Source organism: Bubalus bubalis, chromosome X (assembly GCF_019923935.1).
Source record: "Bubalus bubalis isolate 160015118507 breed Murrah chromosome X, NDDB_SH_1, whole genome shotgun sequence".
Classification (NCBI taxonomy): Eukaryota; Metazoa; Chordata; class Mammalia; order Artiodactyla; family Bovidae; genus Bubalus; species Bubalus bubalis.
This window is the reverse complement of record NC_059181.1, coordinates 7,115,508-7,132,523: the sequence shown is the minus strand read 5'-3', so window position 1 is coordinate 7,132,523 and position 17,016 is coordinate 7,115,508. Positions and strand designations below refer to the sequence as shown.

Genomic DNA, 17,016 nt, shown 5'->3' with positions numbered 1-17,016 from the left:
AACCTGTAGAAAAATTACCCATCCTAAGTTTCAATTGCAAAATATAAAGATTTCTTCTTTCATATAGTATTAGCACCTAGATTTTCACATGTGAAATATAAAGAATTCCATACTTGATGAATGTCAGTGCCCAGATTTTCATTTGTGAAATATAGAGAATTCAATAGTTCATGAAAGAAAGTCATGACCCCGATTTTCCTAAATTCCATATTTCACGGAGGTAAATTTGTGCCAAGATTTTCATGTGTGAATATAGGGAATTCCATATTTCATACAGGGGAACTACATGCATATTTTCCTGTGAATTATACAGTTCCATTATTTCACACAGGAAAATTTTGCCCACATATGTATTTATGACATAGAGAGAATTCTGTATTAATGTATTAAAATTACCCTTGGATTCTATTATAAGAAATACAGAAAATTCCATATATCATGTGGGAAAACTGGCATCCAGATTATCTTGTGTTAAACATAGAGAATTCCATATTCCATGTAGGAAAATCAGCACCAGAGTTTAATACGTGAAATAGGAGAATTACGTATTTCACATCTGAAAGTCTGCACCCAGATTATCACATACAAACTATAGAAAATTTGATTATTCATACACATAAAATACTACATATTTTGAACAGGAAATATACTAGTGGTAAAGAAGCTGCCTACTAATGCGGGAGAGACAAGAGAGGCGGGTTCAATCCCGAGGATGGAAATATCCTCTGGAAAGGGAAATGACAATCCACTCCAGTATGCGTGCTTGGGAGAATCCCTGTGGTCAGATAGGCCCTGCAGGTTACTGTCCATGGACTTGCAGAGAGTTGGACAGACAGAGCACACACATGCACATGCTATAGTCAATGAATGAGTTATAGAAAATAGAATACTTCACATAAGAAAATCAGCTTCCAGGTTTTCATATATGAAGTAATGAAATTCAATCTTATGTATATGAAAATACACCCAAACATTCATATATAATATTGTATATTTCAAATTTTATACATGAATGCTAGGCAATTAATGTAGGCAGCATAACAATGATTTCTGGCACTTTGGGACATCAAGAAGGAAGGAAAAAGTTGCCCACCTGGAAATTAGTAACGCTGTACATACAGCAAATACCTTAGAAGGTCATTTCTCTCCAATTGTGCCAGTGTGTGCCACACTCAGGAAGGGAGGGTCCTGGCTGTTGGGCTGTTTCTAGGCAGCACTGGCCAAGGACATTCACCTGTTTCCCTCGCATGTGTGGAACAAGTCTCCAATGCAGCAGGCTTTCTTTCTGGGCCTCCTCCTCCCAGTCTCTGCCTTTCTCCAAAGGAAATTGGCCTCTTCACAATCCCAGGTCCTGTCCTAGCCACATCCTCCATTCTACAATCCAGCCCATGTCCCACAGACTGAGGGGTCCAAAAGCAGTGGTTTTAAAAGCCCCACCCCACTTGACTTACTCCAGGTGACTCCTCAAACCCTTCATACCCACTTCCTGGTAGAAACACAAAAACACAGCAGAAATTGTGAATTTGTTTATGTCTCTTGAGGTAATTTCGGATTTCTGGAACCACCATCCTGAATTATCACTGGCCGTCATTTCTACATTCAGGTCCTGAACAGGGACACCACGAAGATACACTGTCCAGTCCCATCTGGCCTGTGGGCACTTGTACCTCCTCTTCTGATTTATCCACATCTCACATGTGGTCACCTTCACCTCTGTACCTGCAGTGGGCTGGACACACACACACACAGAAACACACACAAGCACAGGTGACACAAACATGCGTGTACACACATATATGCGAGGCACAGGGACACAAATGCAAACAGGGGAAGCAGGTGTCTCAGTAGCTGAGGACAGCTGTGTCCAACAGTTTAGGAGATAGTCAGCAGGCACCACGTCCTGCCATTTTGGGATACCCCTCCCCACAGCTCTTCAGTATTATCCCCAACCAGCCTGAAGATGTTTCCAGTGCTACCTGTGTGGGGATGGTGAGAGGCCAAGCAGTGGATATAGAAATTCAGAGAAGACCCCAAAGTCAGCACAAAAATGCAATGAAACACCAGAGAGAAAGCCCTACCAAAGAGGGGCTGGAAGGAAGAGCCAGGGGATCTCAATCTCAATGAGCAGCAGAACGCCTGGGAGTGGCAAGCCCCAGGGAAGGATGATTCTGACAAAGGTGCTTAATTCACCCTGCCTCTATCAGAATCACCTAGGACTCTCATGCTGTAACCACAGCTGCTTTGAGTGAGACTTTGTTCACTCATGCACACATTAAGTCCCCAAGCCTCCAGTCTCAGCCTGTCACTTGCTACTTGCCTGACACAAATCCAAGCTCCACAGCCATCATGCATGAGCCTGAGCATCCCCATTTGTGAAAAGACAGTGTCCTGGCATCTACATAGCTGTCCCTTCAGGGCCCACCTCCTCATAATCCATGTTTCTGTCAGTTACCTCTCATGGCATGGATCTTCCCCCTGGGGTAGTACTGCAGGGGATCGAACCACAGGACTTCACTGATGATTTACTGGCAACACAAGCGAGGTCAGCATAGGGCTGACCAGACCCCAAACCCTTCTGTGAGCAGCCAAGAACTCCATAGTCAATCACCAATTTGGAGGAGGCTCAGTGCGACCCCACCTCAGCAACGCTCAGTCAGCTGATAGCCTTATGGGAGTCCTCTGACATAATTCCTTTTCTCTTTCTCTTTAACTTTCCATTTAATTTTGAGGCGTCTTGGATTGCATCTATGATCATCCTTATGGGACCCTCTGCTCTTTCTCTACCTGGATATCTAAGTTTGTTTCCATCTTCAGGCTTTGGGACTTTTCAGCCATAATTGTATCTATATATTATCAACTGCTTTTTCTCTCTCCACCTCTCTGAAACCCCCAATATTGGAATGTTTTTGCCCTTGATGTTGCCCCAGAAATCCCTTAAACTGTTCTTAATTTTTAAATTTGTTCATACTTTTGTTGTTCTGATTGGGCTTATATAGTTTTCTTTGTCTCAAAAGAGGTGTAAGAAAATGCATGGGTAATAATGTTTTTCTTCAGCTCTACACATCCAACAATATGGAGTAGGAAATGGCAACCCACTCCAATTTTCCACCTGGAAAATCTCATGGACAGAGGAGCCTGGTGGTCTACACTTCAGGGGTTGCAAAGATTTGACAAGACTGAGCAAACATACACACTTCTAACCTAGGGTAAGATTCAAAAATGTTCTCTTTCTTTTCTGATAGGACATCATGTGGTTCACACTGAATGGCTAAGCCTTTTATAAGTTATCTCTGTGCATCTTTTGAAGATCACGGGCTGCCGGGAGCCGGCGAGAGACATTCCACTCGTAACAAAGGTCATGAGGAAGGGGGCTCGGCATACGCAAAGGCGGGATCGAGCCTCGGGAGTGCCCCCGGATATTCTCGAGCATCTACCCCCCAAAAACCAGAGTCTGCCTACTTTATTGCTTTGTGCTCTCACCTCTGACTTTACTGGGGGCTGTCCCCCACCACCATCTCACTCTCTCTGTCAAAGAGTTAACTTACAGCTCCAATTAATAAAGTTCCTGGGCAATTAGGAGTGTTTAAATCCAAACCCCTCAGATGGCTCTCTAACTCGCCTGACAAGTTTACCCGGACACCTACAGCTATGCATACGATTGTTTACAGTCTCCCAGCCTCCAGAGGCACGGGAAGCTTAAGATATTCAAATAGCTTAGAGCCTCTCAGAGAATTAGAGCTGTCAGAATAAAACTAGTAAAAGATTTCATTGATGAGCCAATGTTTGTTGCCAAGTTTTCACATCCCCTGAATTGTATCCTTGAATGTGCATTAATTAATATAGTTGGTATGTAGAAAAAATAAGTAGTGGCCTGGTGTTAGTAACTTTAGACCCTTAAGGTAGTAAATTCTTTCCTTTGTAAACCCATTACACATCCACCCTATAGGAACGTAATCTTATCTTCGGAAGATGGCGCCAAACCTTAAAATAATTACTCTTAGAGAAAATAAGTCTTTGTTGATAAGTGCTTGTCAAGAGTCATAAAATGTTAATAGGCCTCTGGCCAGAAGATGATGTAAATCACCTAAACCATTTGTATACGATAAATCTGCAGGAAAGAAACCCTGGTTTTTGATAAGCATCAAAGACTGCTGATTTTGCATCCCCTATTGTCCTCTATGTGTAACTTAGGGTATAAAAGCCCCTGTTGAAAATAAAGCTATGGGCCTTGCTCACCAACGCTTGGTCTCCCCATGTCATTCTTCCCTTTAACTTCCAGCTGAGTGTCCATCTGGAGCGTGGATATCCTCTGCGACCATTTATTTGCCTGGGCTTCTAAGACCCACTCGAGAAGGTGTCTAAGGTGGGGCACCTTCCGCTATTTGAGAGGGCGCCTGCGGCCTCCGTGGTCAGAGCTAACCTGGTGTCATGGGTTATATTGATTTTCCGCGTAAACCAAGCCACTCAGCTTCTTTTCTCCACTGAATTTTCCTACTGAGCTATCCTCATTCTATTCCTCTTTATTATCTCTAATTAACATTTGAATAGGTCGCCTAGCCGTCTCTCCTTCGAATACCCTGGATCAGCCAGGGCTGGACCCCGGCAACGGGCTATTTCTTTTCCCTAAGAAACTAAACAAACAAACAAAAAACTTCTCTGTGGAGAGTGTTGTGCTTCCTTTTCTCCATCCACATTTTGGAATCTCTTTCCTGTTACCTGAAATAAGGATTTCTATCCTGTCTTGCTTTAGGGAGTCTGATCCATTAGAAGAGTTCTTTTTTCATTTGTGAATAATAACCTCTAACTTAACTTTTCCCTTGTCTAGAACAGTAAGGAGTAGAAAGGAAGGATCTGGACCTAAGAGGAAATTATAATCTTGAGACCCACATATACCTCTTCCTTATCTAAGAGCAGGCTGAGAGTCACTTTTCTGAAGGACTCTTGTGTATTAATGAAATATTCCCAGCCTTTTAGTATATGTGTCTATTTCAGACTTTAATGAGATTGATAAGAGGTCATGAGGGTGATTACAATGGTCTCCATGAGAAACATATAAGAAATACTGATGGAGGTATCTGGATGCTCAGGGGAAGATGGAGATGACGTTAGGAAGATGAAAGGATGGCCAGAGATGTATTTGAAGGTGTCAGAAACAATGAGCTGGCCTGCTGGCTGCAATAGTAAAACAAAAGGGGATGGCCAATGAGGTCATAAGTAGTCCTGTCATGAGAGTAAGGAAGAAGTTGAAATGTATGGTTTATATTTGAGATTAAGCTGGATCATCACCTGTAGGCAGTGTATGTGATGAGGGGAGAGACATAACGAGAACTATCTGGAAGAAAAAGGGACTTATTGATTTCTAGGACAGATGAACTATTTGCAAGGGATGCTGATTTCTCATCAGAGCTTCCCTCACACTACTATGTCATCAGCCATCTCATGGCCTACTTTCCCATGGCCGTTTTTTACTTCCAACACTCCTCAAAAGCTTGGTTTATTTGTTCTTTTGTATTTTATCTGCCTTTACATTTACCTGAGAACCTCTGACATGGCATGAGGAATTACTATAAAGTTGGCCATATTTAGTAGCAGGAAGTCAATTAGCACAATTGATAAATTTGGAAAACTGAGAGAAAAGTCCTAATACAAAAATGTGACTTCAAATTAGTGCTATCTTTCTTTTGTATAAGTAGAGAAGTATGGAAAGAGAAAGAAAGTGAAAGCCCAGATGTGTGGTTATTATATGATCTTGTAGTTGAAATATGCCAAACAGAACAGTCTATACATAGGTGAGTTCTGACTCCAGCTCTATTATGTATGCCAAGTGCTGGAACATGTCCGATAGAGCAAATCTCCTGCAAGTCCCAGCCCACCCCTCAATCAATATCTCCTGAATTTCAAAGCTGTGGAACTGCAGTTGATCTAGACAAGTATGCTGAGGCATTAATATTATAAAAGCTCACTGAGGTCAGAGACCACATTAGTTTATTAAATTTTGAAATATGTTCCCAAGGCCTGCTGCTGCTGCTGCTAAGTCGTCAGTCATGTCTGACTCTGTGTGACCCCATAGACGGCAGCCCACCAGGCCCCCCCGTCCCTGGGATTCTCCAGGTAAGAACACTGGAGTGGGTTGCCATTTCCTTCTCCAATACATGAAAATGAAAAGGAAAAATGAAGTCGCTCAGTCGTGTCCGACTCTTTGCGACCCCATGGACTGTAGCCCACCAGGGTCCTCCGTCCATGGGATTTTCCAGGTAAGAGTACTGGAGTGGGGTGCCATTGCCTTCTCCGAGGCCTGCAGCCAGGTCTAAAGCAGGTCCCATCACCTCTAATGGTCAGATCCTAGCTCTGAAATCTCCTCTTCATGCCTCTATCTTATTGCCAAACCTGTATCACCTCTGTCCCTTGCCCTGGAAAGTTTCTCTGTTCTTGCCTGCACTGAAATTTCTTAAGTTCCATGCTGGGAACCTGCACTGCCTTGTGGCTAAGTTGAATGTTAGTAATGATTTGATCAATGGCACCCCACTCCAGTACTCTTGCCTGGAAAATCCCATGGACGAAGAAGCCTGGTGGGCTGCAGTCCATGGGGTCGCTAGGAGTTGGACACGACTGAGCGACTTCACTTTGACTTTTCACTTTCATGCATTGGAGGAGGAAATGGCAACCCACTCCAGTGTTCTTGCCTGGAGAATCCCATGGACAGAGGAGCCTGGTGGGCTGCTGTCTATGGGGTCGCACAGAGTCGGACATGACTGAAGTGACTTAGCAGCAGCAGTAGCAGCAGCAATGATCAAATTACTAATGTTAGTAATGATTTGATCATTACTAACATTTCTAATGTTAGAAATGATCCTATCGACTGGATCATTTCAGAGATGAATATTTTCTCTGTGAAACTGGCACAAAAGGCTTTTATATGACTCACTTTGGATGTGTGTCTTCTCCACAGTGTCCTGTACCTGGTACTGTTACCTCTAAATATCTCAGTTGAGCATGCGTATGGCCTGATGTGCTGCAATAGAGTCTGTCTTTTAGGCTTGCATAAGATGGAAGGTGGAGAGGTCTTGTTGGCATAAGTTCTCGAGCTGGTGGAGGATGTAAACTCTACACTCATTGTCAATACTGGAAACATGTCATTAGCATGGCTGCAGGTGTTAATGTGAGTTTGTCTGGAACTGTGGTTTTGCTGCTCATAACAGCCCTTGTTGGGGTTGAGGACCATGCACATCTATCTCCATGAGTTTTAGCCCTTCAGTTTGGACTGGACTGTATTCCTATATTTTTAAGATATGTAGTTTGCAAGCTAGTATGGTGGTCTCTTGGGGTCCTCAGGAATGCAGAGGACTGGTGATAAGAGTGGTGGCCATAGATTACAAATTCTGCCATAGAAACACAGACAACAACATGCCTGGCAAACTGTCTGAGGGAAAACTCAGGTGGTCCTTTAGTTTGGAAGGGCTTGTGATGCTCTAGGCTGGCCCATGGCTATTGAAGCCTAGTTTCGTGGTTAGGGGAGTTTGAGGGAGGCATGGCTGCCATGACATTCCAACTTTGTGACATCACTAAAGCAATAGGCAGCAATGCCTTGGTCACTACTCTTTGCCTCCTAGGGATTTAGAAAGAGATTTACGGGAAGGATAAAAGGAGAGGACTGTATCTTTTTCACGAGGTTATGCTGCCTTCCTGATGTGCTTATTTTCTTCTACTACTTCCTATAGCTTATGTTCTTTCTAATATTTCCTAGGTCAACTTTGCCTATGAAATAGGAATAAGTTCTAGCCAGGCTGAATCTGTAAAGAAACAGTGAAAATTATTAGGAAGCATTAGGAATCTGTGAGGATTCAGTTGATGAGTAAGAGAACTCTTTACCAGATTCCTTTCCCTGAGAACCTAGGTAAGAAAAGGAGGCCTTTTTTGCAATTGAAGCCTTCATTTCAAGAGGAAGTGGGAGTATTGCTTTACTAGGGTTGCCATAACAAAGTACCCCATACCAGGTAGCTTCAGTAAATGTTTTCTCAGACTTCTGGGGATCAAGTCAGTAATCAAAAGGTCAGCAGATTTGTTTTCTTCTGAGGCCTCCTTTGGGCTGTGCCTGGCCATCTTCTGGCTTTGTCTTCGCATAGTAACATCTCTGTGTTGTGTATGTCTGATCTCCTATTCCTATAAAGTACCAGTCCTATTAATCCAACTACCTATTTAGAGGCCCTATTTCCAAATAGGGCCAGAAAGAAATTTTAATTTACTCACATATTGACTAAATACAAGAGAGTTAGGGCTTCAATACACACGTTTTTAGGGAATTCAGTTTATTTCATAATATCTGTTTTCTTCTTTCCACTTAGTACTGCAGTATATTTTTCTGTCTCCCAGATTTCACTTCATTAATTAGGTCTACACAACCCAGAAAGAACCTGATGAAGAAAAATCTGTTGTTCAGGAGTAATACAGATGAAAACAAAATTGAAAATTTCTTACCAATCTAGAAATCCTCTCCACAAAGGTGTAAGGGAAAGAAAATATTCTATTATTGAATAAATATTAAACCATAATGTGATAGACATCATAAGCAAACTACTAAAAGATTGCAAAGCAAAAGATATATTTCAAATATGTATCCTAGAAAATCAGTTCATTACAAACTTTTCAAAATAATAAGTGGTCCTCAAATAGACCAGATGACATTTGTCACAGTTATTTTTGTCCTATGTTCACTTGGTAATTGGGGTAGCCATCAGTGTTTGCTAATTTGTTCTATACAGAAGGATAAACTTCTCATACTTTTATGAGAGAATGGTTTTGGATGAGGCATTCTCGCATATAGTCTGCACCCTCCACAGAATTGAGAGCTAAGTTGCTACTGTTAACAAATACCCATATACCCAATATAGTTAAGTCAAGCAGTATCAAAATATTGGAGTTTAAAGCACACAGGTTTTTATTTCAGGGCAATGCAAGGAGATGGAGGCTTATGCCTTTAAATATCCCAAACTTCCCCAAATCTTTCAGCAAAGCATACTTATAGGAAAGGTCAGGGAGGGGTATGATTAGCTGTCACAAACATCTTGCTGCCAGATCCTCTGTTCTTGGGGTAAGGTCATGGTCAGGTAAAACTTTTTCTGTAAACCTTTACGGAAACAAATATTAGTCTCTACTCAGAAAGGAAATGTCCCAAATTTGATTTTCAGCATTCAAGGTCCCGGTTAGGAGGAAGGGAGTCCCTATGCAGGCTGGTTAATCTGTCTGGGAGCTTTCTAGCACCCAGCACCCTGTCTTGGTCCTCCCATTAGTGCACAGTCCCAGCAGAAGAGGCGGCTCTCAGTTTCCTGTGCCCTCCTCTTACCAAGTTCCCCAAACCCTGCCCAGCCATCTTCAATGCAGCTTCCCCTCAGTCTCCTCAGTCTCCCCAAATGTGGGGCTGGGTCCCATAGACTGACCATCCAGATTGCCACCAGCATTGGGTCATGAAGTTGGAGATGGGACATGTTGGCTATTGCTCTGAACCCTGGGCCAGGCCAGTGAGTGTCTCTAGCAAGGGCTCTGGACCTCTGTAAGACACAGCCCTTACCTTCCCCCAAGCTATGTAGCTCACTACCCAGCCTAAGGCCAGAGAGCCCTGTGCAAAGGCTGCAATATATGTTTTACTAAACTCTGCTGAGAGGCTGGCTGTTGGTAGATCTGGTTTGTGATGTTTTCTGCCATTCATCAACATTAATGATCCATAGGTATATCTGTGTCCCACCCATCCTCAAGCCTCTCCCACATCCTTCCCTACCCTATGTTTCCTGATTGTCCCAGAGCACTCAATTTCAATGTTCTGCTTCATGCATAGGAAATCCTAAATGATAACTTGCCTGCATGAAGTATGTAATTTTCTATATTCACAATGAAAATATGGGTGTGGAGTTTCCTATATGAAATCGGAAACCTATATTTCATGTTTGACAATCTACTTGTATATTTTTATTCATGGTATATGGAATCTTGTCTGCTTTCCATGGAATATCATTGTACACATTTACTTACATGAATGTGGAATTCTGTATATTTCACATATGAAAATTTGAGCATGCATTTCCCCTCCTGAAGTACGAAACTTTGTACATTTACTATTTGAAAATCTCAGTGGGAGAGGGGAGGAGTGGGTGAGATTTATGGAGAGAGTAACATGGACATTTACATTACTATATGTAAAATAGATAGCAAATGGGAATTTGCTGTATAACTCAGGGAACTCAAACAGCGTCTGTCTATCAACCTAGAGGGGTACAATGGGGAGGAAAATTAGAAGGAGGTTAAAGATAGAGGTGATGTATATATCAGTTCAGTTCAGTTCAGTCGCTCAGTCGTGTCCGACTCTTTGTGACCCCATGAATTGCAGCACGGCAGGCCTCCCTGTCCATCACCAACTCCCGGAGTTCACTCAAACTCATGTCCATCGAGTTGGTGATGCCATACAACCATCTCATCCTCTGTCGTCCCCTTCTCCTCCTGCCCCCAATCCCTTCCAGCATCGGAGTCTTTTCCAATGAGTCAACTCTTTGCATGGGGTGGCCAAAGTATTGGAGTTTCAGCTTTAGCATCAGCCCTTCATATGAACACCCAGGACTGATCTCCTTTAGAATGGACTGGTTGGATCTCCTTGCTGTCCAAGGGACTTCTCCATCACCACAGTTCAAAAGCATCAATTCTAGAGGAGAACATAGGCAAAATACTTTCCGACATAAATCACAGCAGGATCCTCTATGACCCACCTCCCAGAATATTAGAAATAAAAGCAAAAGTGAATAAATGGGACCTAGTTAAAATTAAAAGCTTCTGCACAACAAAAGAAATTATAAGCAAGGTGAAAAGAAAGCCTTCAGAATGGGAGAAAATAATAGCAAATGAAGCAACTGACAAACAACTAATCTCAAAAATATACAAGCAACTCCTGCAGCTCAATTCCAGAAGAATAAATGACCCAATCAAAAAATGGGCCAAAGACCTAAATAGACATTTCTCCAAAGAAGACATACAGATGGCTAACAAACACATGAAAAGATGCTCAACATCACTCATTTTCAGACAAATGCAAATCAAAACCACAATGAGGTACCATTTCATGCCAGTCAGAATGGCTGCTATCCAAAAGTCTCCAAGCAATAAATGCTGGAGAGGGTGTGGAGAAAAGGGAACCCTCTTATACTGTTGGTGGGAATGCAAACTAGTACAGCCACTATGGAGAACAGTGTGAGGTTCCTTAAAAAAACTGGAAATAGAACTGCCTTATGACCCAGCAATCCCACTGCTGGGCATACACACCGAGGAAACCAGAATTGAAAGAGACACGTGCACCCCAATGTTCATCGCAGCACTGTTTATAATAGCCAGGACATGGAAGCAACCTAGATGTCCATCAGCAGATGAATGGATAAGAAAGCAGTGGTACATATACACAATGGAGTATTACTCAGCCATTAAAAAGAATACATTTGAATCAGTTCTAATGAGGTGGATGAAACTGGAGTCGATTATACAGAGTGAAGTAAGCCAGAAAGAAAAAACACCAATACAGTATACGATACAGTAAAGATGGTAACGATAACCCTGTATGCGAGACAGCAAAAGAGACACAGATATATAGAAGCTTTTTGGACTCTGTGGCAGAGGGAGAGGGTGGGATGACTTTGGAGAATGGCATTAAAACACGTATAATATCATATAAGAAACGAATTGCCAGTCCAGGTTCGATGCAGGACACAGGATGCTTGGGGCTGGTGCACTGGGATGACCCAGAGGGATGGTATGGGGAGGGAGGCAGGAGAGGAGTTCAGGATTGGGAACACGTGTACACCCGTGGCCTTATTCATGTTGATGTATGGCAAAAACAAATACAGTATTGTAAACTAATTAGCCTGCAATTAAAATAAATAAATTTAAATTAAAAAAAAAAAAAGGATCAAGAGTCTTCTCCAACACCAAAGTTCAAAAGCATCAATTCCTCGGTGCTCAGCTTTCTTGATAGTCCAACTCTCACATCCATACATGACCACTGGAAAAACCATAGCCTTGACTAGACGGACCTTTGTTGGCAAAGTAATGTCTCTGCTTTTGAATATGCCATCTGTGTTGGTCATAACTTTCCTTCCAAGGAGTAAGCGTCTTTTAATTTCATGGCTGAATCACCATCTGCAGTGATTTTGGAGCCGAAAAAAAAATAAAATCTGACACCGTTTCCCCATCTATTTCCCATGAAGTGATGGGACCAAATGCCATGATCTTAGTTTTCTGAATGTTGAGCTTTAAGCCAACGTTTTCACTCTCCTCTTTCACTTTCATCAAGAGGCTTTTTAGTTCCTCTTCACTTTCTGCCATAAGGGTGATGTCATCTGCATAGCTGAGGTTATTGATATTTCTCCCAGCAATCTTCATTCCAGCTTGTGCTTCTTCCAGCCCAGCGTTTCTCATGATGTACTCTGCATAGAGGTTAAATAAGCAGGGTGACATTATACAGCCTTGACGTACTCCTTTTCCTATTTGGAACTAGTCTGTTGTGCAATGGCCAGGTCTAACTGTTGCATCCTGACCTGTATATAGGTTTCTCAAGAGGCAGGTCAGGTGGTCTGGTATTCCCATCTCTTTCAGAATTACCCACAGTTTATTGTGATCCACACAGTCAAAGGCTTTGGCATAGCCAATAAAGCAGAAGTAGATGTTTTCTTGGAACTCTCTTGCTTTTTCCATGATCCAGCAGATGTTGGCAACTTGATCTCTGGTTCCTCTGCCTTTTCTCAAACCAGTTGAACATTTGGAAGTTCACCGTTCACATATTGCTGAAGCCTGGCTTGGAGAATTTTGAGCATTACTTTACTAGTGTGTGAGATGAGTGGAATTGTGCAGTAGTTTGAGCATTCTTTGGCATTGCCTTTCTTTGAAATTTGAATGAAAACTGACCTTTTCCAGTCCTGTGGCCACTGTTGAGTTTTCCAAATTTGCTGGCATATTGAGTGCAGCACTTTCACAGCATCATCTTTCAGGATTTGGAAGAGCTCAACTGGAATTCCATCACCTCCACTAGCTTTGTTCATAGTGATGCTTCCTAAGGCCCACTTGACTTCACATTCACAGAATGGTGTGAGTGATCACACCATCGTGATTATCTGGGTCGTGAAGATCTTTTTTGTACAGTTCTTCTGCTGTTCTTGCCACCTCTTCTTAGTATCTTCTGCTTCTGTCAGGTCCATACCATTTCTGTCCTTTATTGAGCCCAACTTTGCATGAAATGTTCCCTTGGTATCTCTAATTTTCTTGAAGAGATCGCTAGTCTTTCCCATTCTGTTGTTTTCCTCTATTTCTTTGAATTGATAGTTGAGGAAGGCTTTCTTATCTCTCCTTGCTATTCTTTGGAACTCTGCATTCAGATGCTTATATCTTTTCTTTTCTCCTTTGCTTTGTGCTTCTCTTCTTTTCACAGCTATTTGTAAGGCCTCCTCAGACAACCATTTCACTTTTTTGCATTTCTTTTTCTTGGGGAAGATCTTGATCCCTGTCTCCTGTACAGTGTCACGAACCTCCATCCATAGTTCATCAGGCACTCTGTCTATCAGATCTAGTCCCTTAAATCTATTTCTCACTTCCACTGTATAATCATAAGGGATTTGATTTAGGTCATACCTGAATGGTCTAGTGGTTTTCCCCACTTTCTTCAATTTAAGTCTGAATATGGCAATAAGGAGTTCATGATCTGAGCCACAGTCAGCTCCCAGTCTTGTTTTTGCTGACTGTATAGAGCTTCTCCATCTTTGGCTGCAAAGAATATAATCAATCTGATTTTGATGTTGACCATCTGGTGATGTCCATGTGTAGAGTCTTCTCTTGTGTTGTTGGAAGAAGGTGTTTGCTATGACCAGTGCGTTCTCTTGGCAAAACTCTATTAGCCTTTGCCCTGCTTCATTCCGTATTCCAAGGCCAAATTTGCCTGTTACTCCAGGTGTATCTTGACTTCCTACTTTTGCATTCCAGTCCCCTATAATGAAAAGGACATCTTTTTTGGATGTTAGTTCTAAAAGGTCTTGTAGGTCTTCATAGAACCTATGGCTTATTCATGTTGAGGTATGACAGAACACAACACAATTCTGTAAAGCAATTATCCCTCAATTTAAAAAATGAATGAGTTACAAAAAATATTTTCTGACATCAAATATGCAATCTATTGTTCAAATATGAAAGTCCTAGGGCAAATTTTCATTCATGGAATGCTAAATCTGTACATTTCATAAATGAATATCAAGATACAGATTTTTCTACATGAAATCTGAGATATTTTATATTTCACATAAAAAAAACTTGGCACAGATTTCCTTGATTTAAATATGGAACCCTCCATATTTCACATAGGAAAATATGGGTGCTATTATTTCCAAATCAAATATGTAGTGTTTGATATTTCACTTTTGAAAATCTAGGCACAGATTTTCCTGCATGAAATATAGAATACACTATATGAAAATTTCAAAAAATTTTCTTTCATGAAATATTAGATTATTTATATTCTACTTATGAATATCTGTGTACACATTTTCCTACACAATATATGGAATTCTCTGTGCTTACATTTTTAAACGACATATGTTCACTGTCATACCTTAAATATGTAATTTTCTATTTTTCACATATGGGAATCTAGGAACAGATTTTCCTACATGAATTATGAAATCTCTACATTTCACATGTAGAAATCTGTGAACAAATTGTCATACATGACATATGAAAATTTTCCTGTTTCATATATGGAAAACTTGGCCCTGATATTCCTACAAAGGATATGGAATTCTCTATATTTCACATGTAAAAATATGAGTGCCAGTTTTCCTCATTAAACATGGAATTCTCTATATTTCACATTTGATACCTGGCCACCGATTATCTACATGAAATATGAAATACTCTCTGTATTACTTATGACAGTTTCTGCTCAAGTTTTTCTACGTGAAGTACTGAAATTTATGTATATCACATTTGAAAAACTGGGGGCCAACTTCCCCACATGAAATCTGGAATTCTATATATTCTCTATATTTCATATGAGCCACTGTCTTCCAGCTACTGAAACACTTGTGTTCCCTGTTTGTGTTTCTTTCTCTGTACGTTGAACGTGTGTGTGTGTACACTCATGTGCTTGTGTTGCCTCCGTTTCTGTGTGTGGGTGTGTTTCCGGAACACAGCAGACACACACATGAAGGCGACAGAACCTGAGACGTGGAGCAGTTGGAAGAGGAGGCACAAGTCATCCACAGACGAGGGGAGAATGGTCCATGCATCTCCTCAGTGGCCCTGTCCAGGGCAGGAATGAGGAAAGAATGGCCGATGACAACTCAAGACAGTGGGTCCACTAATCTGGAATGATATCAGGAGACATAAACAAGCTCACTATTTCTGCTGTGTTGTTGTGTGTGTTTGTACCAGGAAGCAGGGGTGGATGGTTTGAGGAATCACCCAAAGTCAAGTGGGGTGGGGCTTTTAACCACTGCCAGAGGACCCCTCAGTCTGTGGGACATGCACCAGGCTGTGGAAATGGTGGACAAGGCCAGGGCAGGACCCAGGATTGTAAAGAGGCTAAGGTCCTTTGGAAAAGGTCAGAGACTGGCAGAAGGAGGCGTAGAACAAGAGCCTGCTGCTCTGGAGACTTGTTCCACACATGGCAGAAGGAAATAGGGAAGGTCCTCAGCCTGTGCTTCCTAGTATCAGCCCATCAGCCAGCAGACTCCCTACCTGCGTGTGGCACACATTAGCACCATGTGAGACAAATGACATGCTAAGGAAGACTCTCAGTGTGAAAGCCCAGGCATCTTAGGAGACAGGGTGTGAGCATGGAGTGTCTGGCCACCTCCAGCCTACCTGGCAGTGCACAAAGAGGAGGAAAGCACAGGTCTGGGGTGTACATTTGTGCCCCTCTGCCTGTGAGTGCCCCTCTGCTGCTGTGTCCCTGTGAGGGAGGGAACAGTGAGGAAGCAATGGGGGCTGGCTCTTCGCATGCAGGGACCTTAGGATAGTGAGAGACAGGGATGTCCCTGGGGGCAGTTCAGAGACTGCTGCTTTTCAGGCTCCAGGGACTAGGGAATACTGATCCTGCTGAAGACGCCTCAATGCTTGTGCCTAAAGTCCTGACGTGGTTTCCTTCCTTTCTCTGGTGTTCCGTCCTTGACTGTGGAGGGCAGAGGGGAAAAGGTCTGCACCTGAAGGGAGGATTTTGACAGTCTCGCTGGAGTAGAAGCTCTGATTTTGTTGCGGAGATCCTGAAGGAAATCTGTACCATGCGACTTTCACCAAGGCCCTGGATTTGAAATGGGTGTGTTGGCTGCCCTCCGGCACAACCATTAGCTAGGGTCCATGGGCCGGGGGCTCTGTAGCCTAGCAGGGATGCCTGAGCATGTAGGGAGAGCTACCACAGCCTAGCACAAGCAGCAAAAAGAGAACCTTGGCATTTAGCAAGTCAGTAAGGCCTGGCCTGGAACCAAGCCCTCTTGGAGCATTTCGGAGAGGAATGCTTCTTTCTGCACAAAGGAGGCATGAGCTGTGGGCCCAGGGTGGGCAGACTTCCCAGGGTGCCATCCCATAAGGGCTCTGTGTGTGTGGGGGGGCGGTGGGGAGCAGTAGTAAACTGTAGAGTTGATGAGAAGGGAGGCCCACTTACCTTTTCAACTTCATGTTCAGTGCCTTGTTTCGGCAGAGACCCTTTGGACCCATATGCACCTTCCTCACGATACTGTATCAGACACTGGCCTGTCACATTCTTTTGGAGAACCAGGCATCTATTTGGCCTTTTCCTGCTATAGGGTGTAGGAAAACAGGTTGGGTGAAAAGGAAACAGTTGCAAACAGAAAACTACACAGTTAGGAGGAGCAGGGGCACCTCACTTAGAAGGTCACAGACCCGAGGTGGGGGATAGTGGTGGGACTGCTTGGCCAGCAAAGAGATTGTGACACTGACAAGAAATGATCTTGAGAGGTGCAGGCTGAGAAAGGGGTGCTCCAAGTC

General features: G+C 42.7%; 1 long non-coding RNA gene across 1 annotated transcript; it reads left to right on the top strand.

Moving 5' to 3' along the window:
- The first annotated feature begins 198 nt into the window (after nucleotides 1-198).
- On the top strand, nucleotides 199-15,413 carry LOC123331849. Its single transcript, XR_006640629.1, has 2 exons — nucleotides 199-3,206; nucleotides 15,204-15,413. It is a non-coding gene; the product is annotated as an uncharacterized LOC123331849 (long non-coding RNA).
- Nucleotides 15,414-17,016: the final 1,603 nt, after the last annotated feature.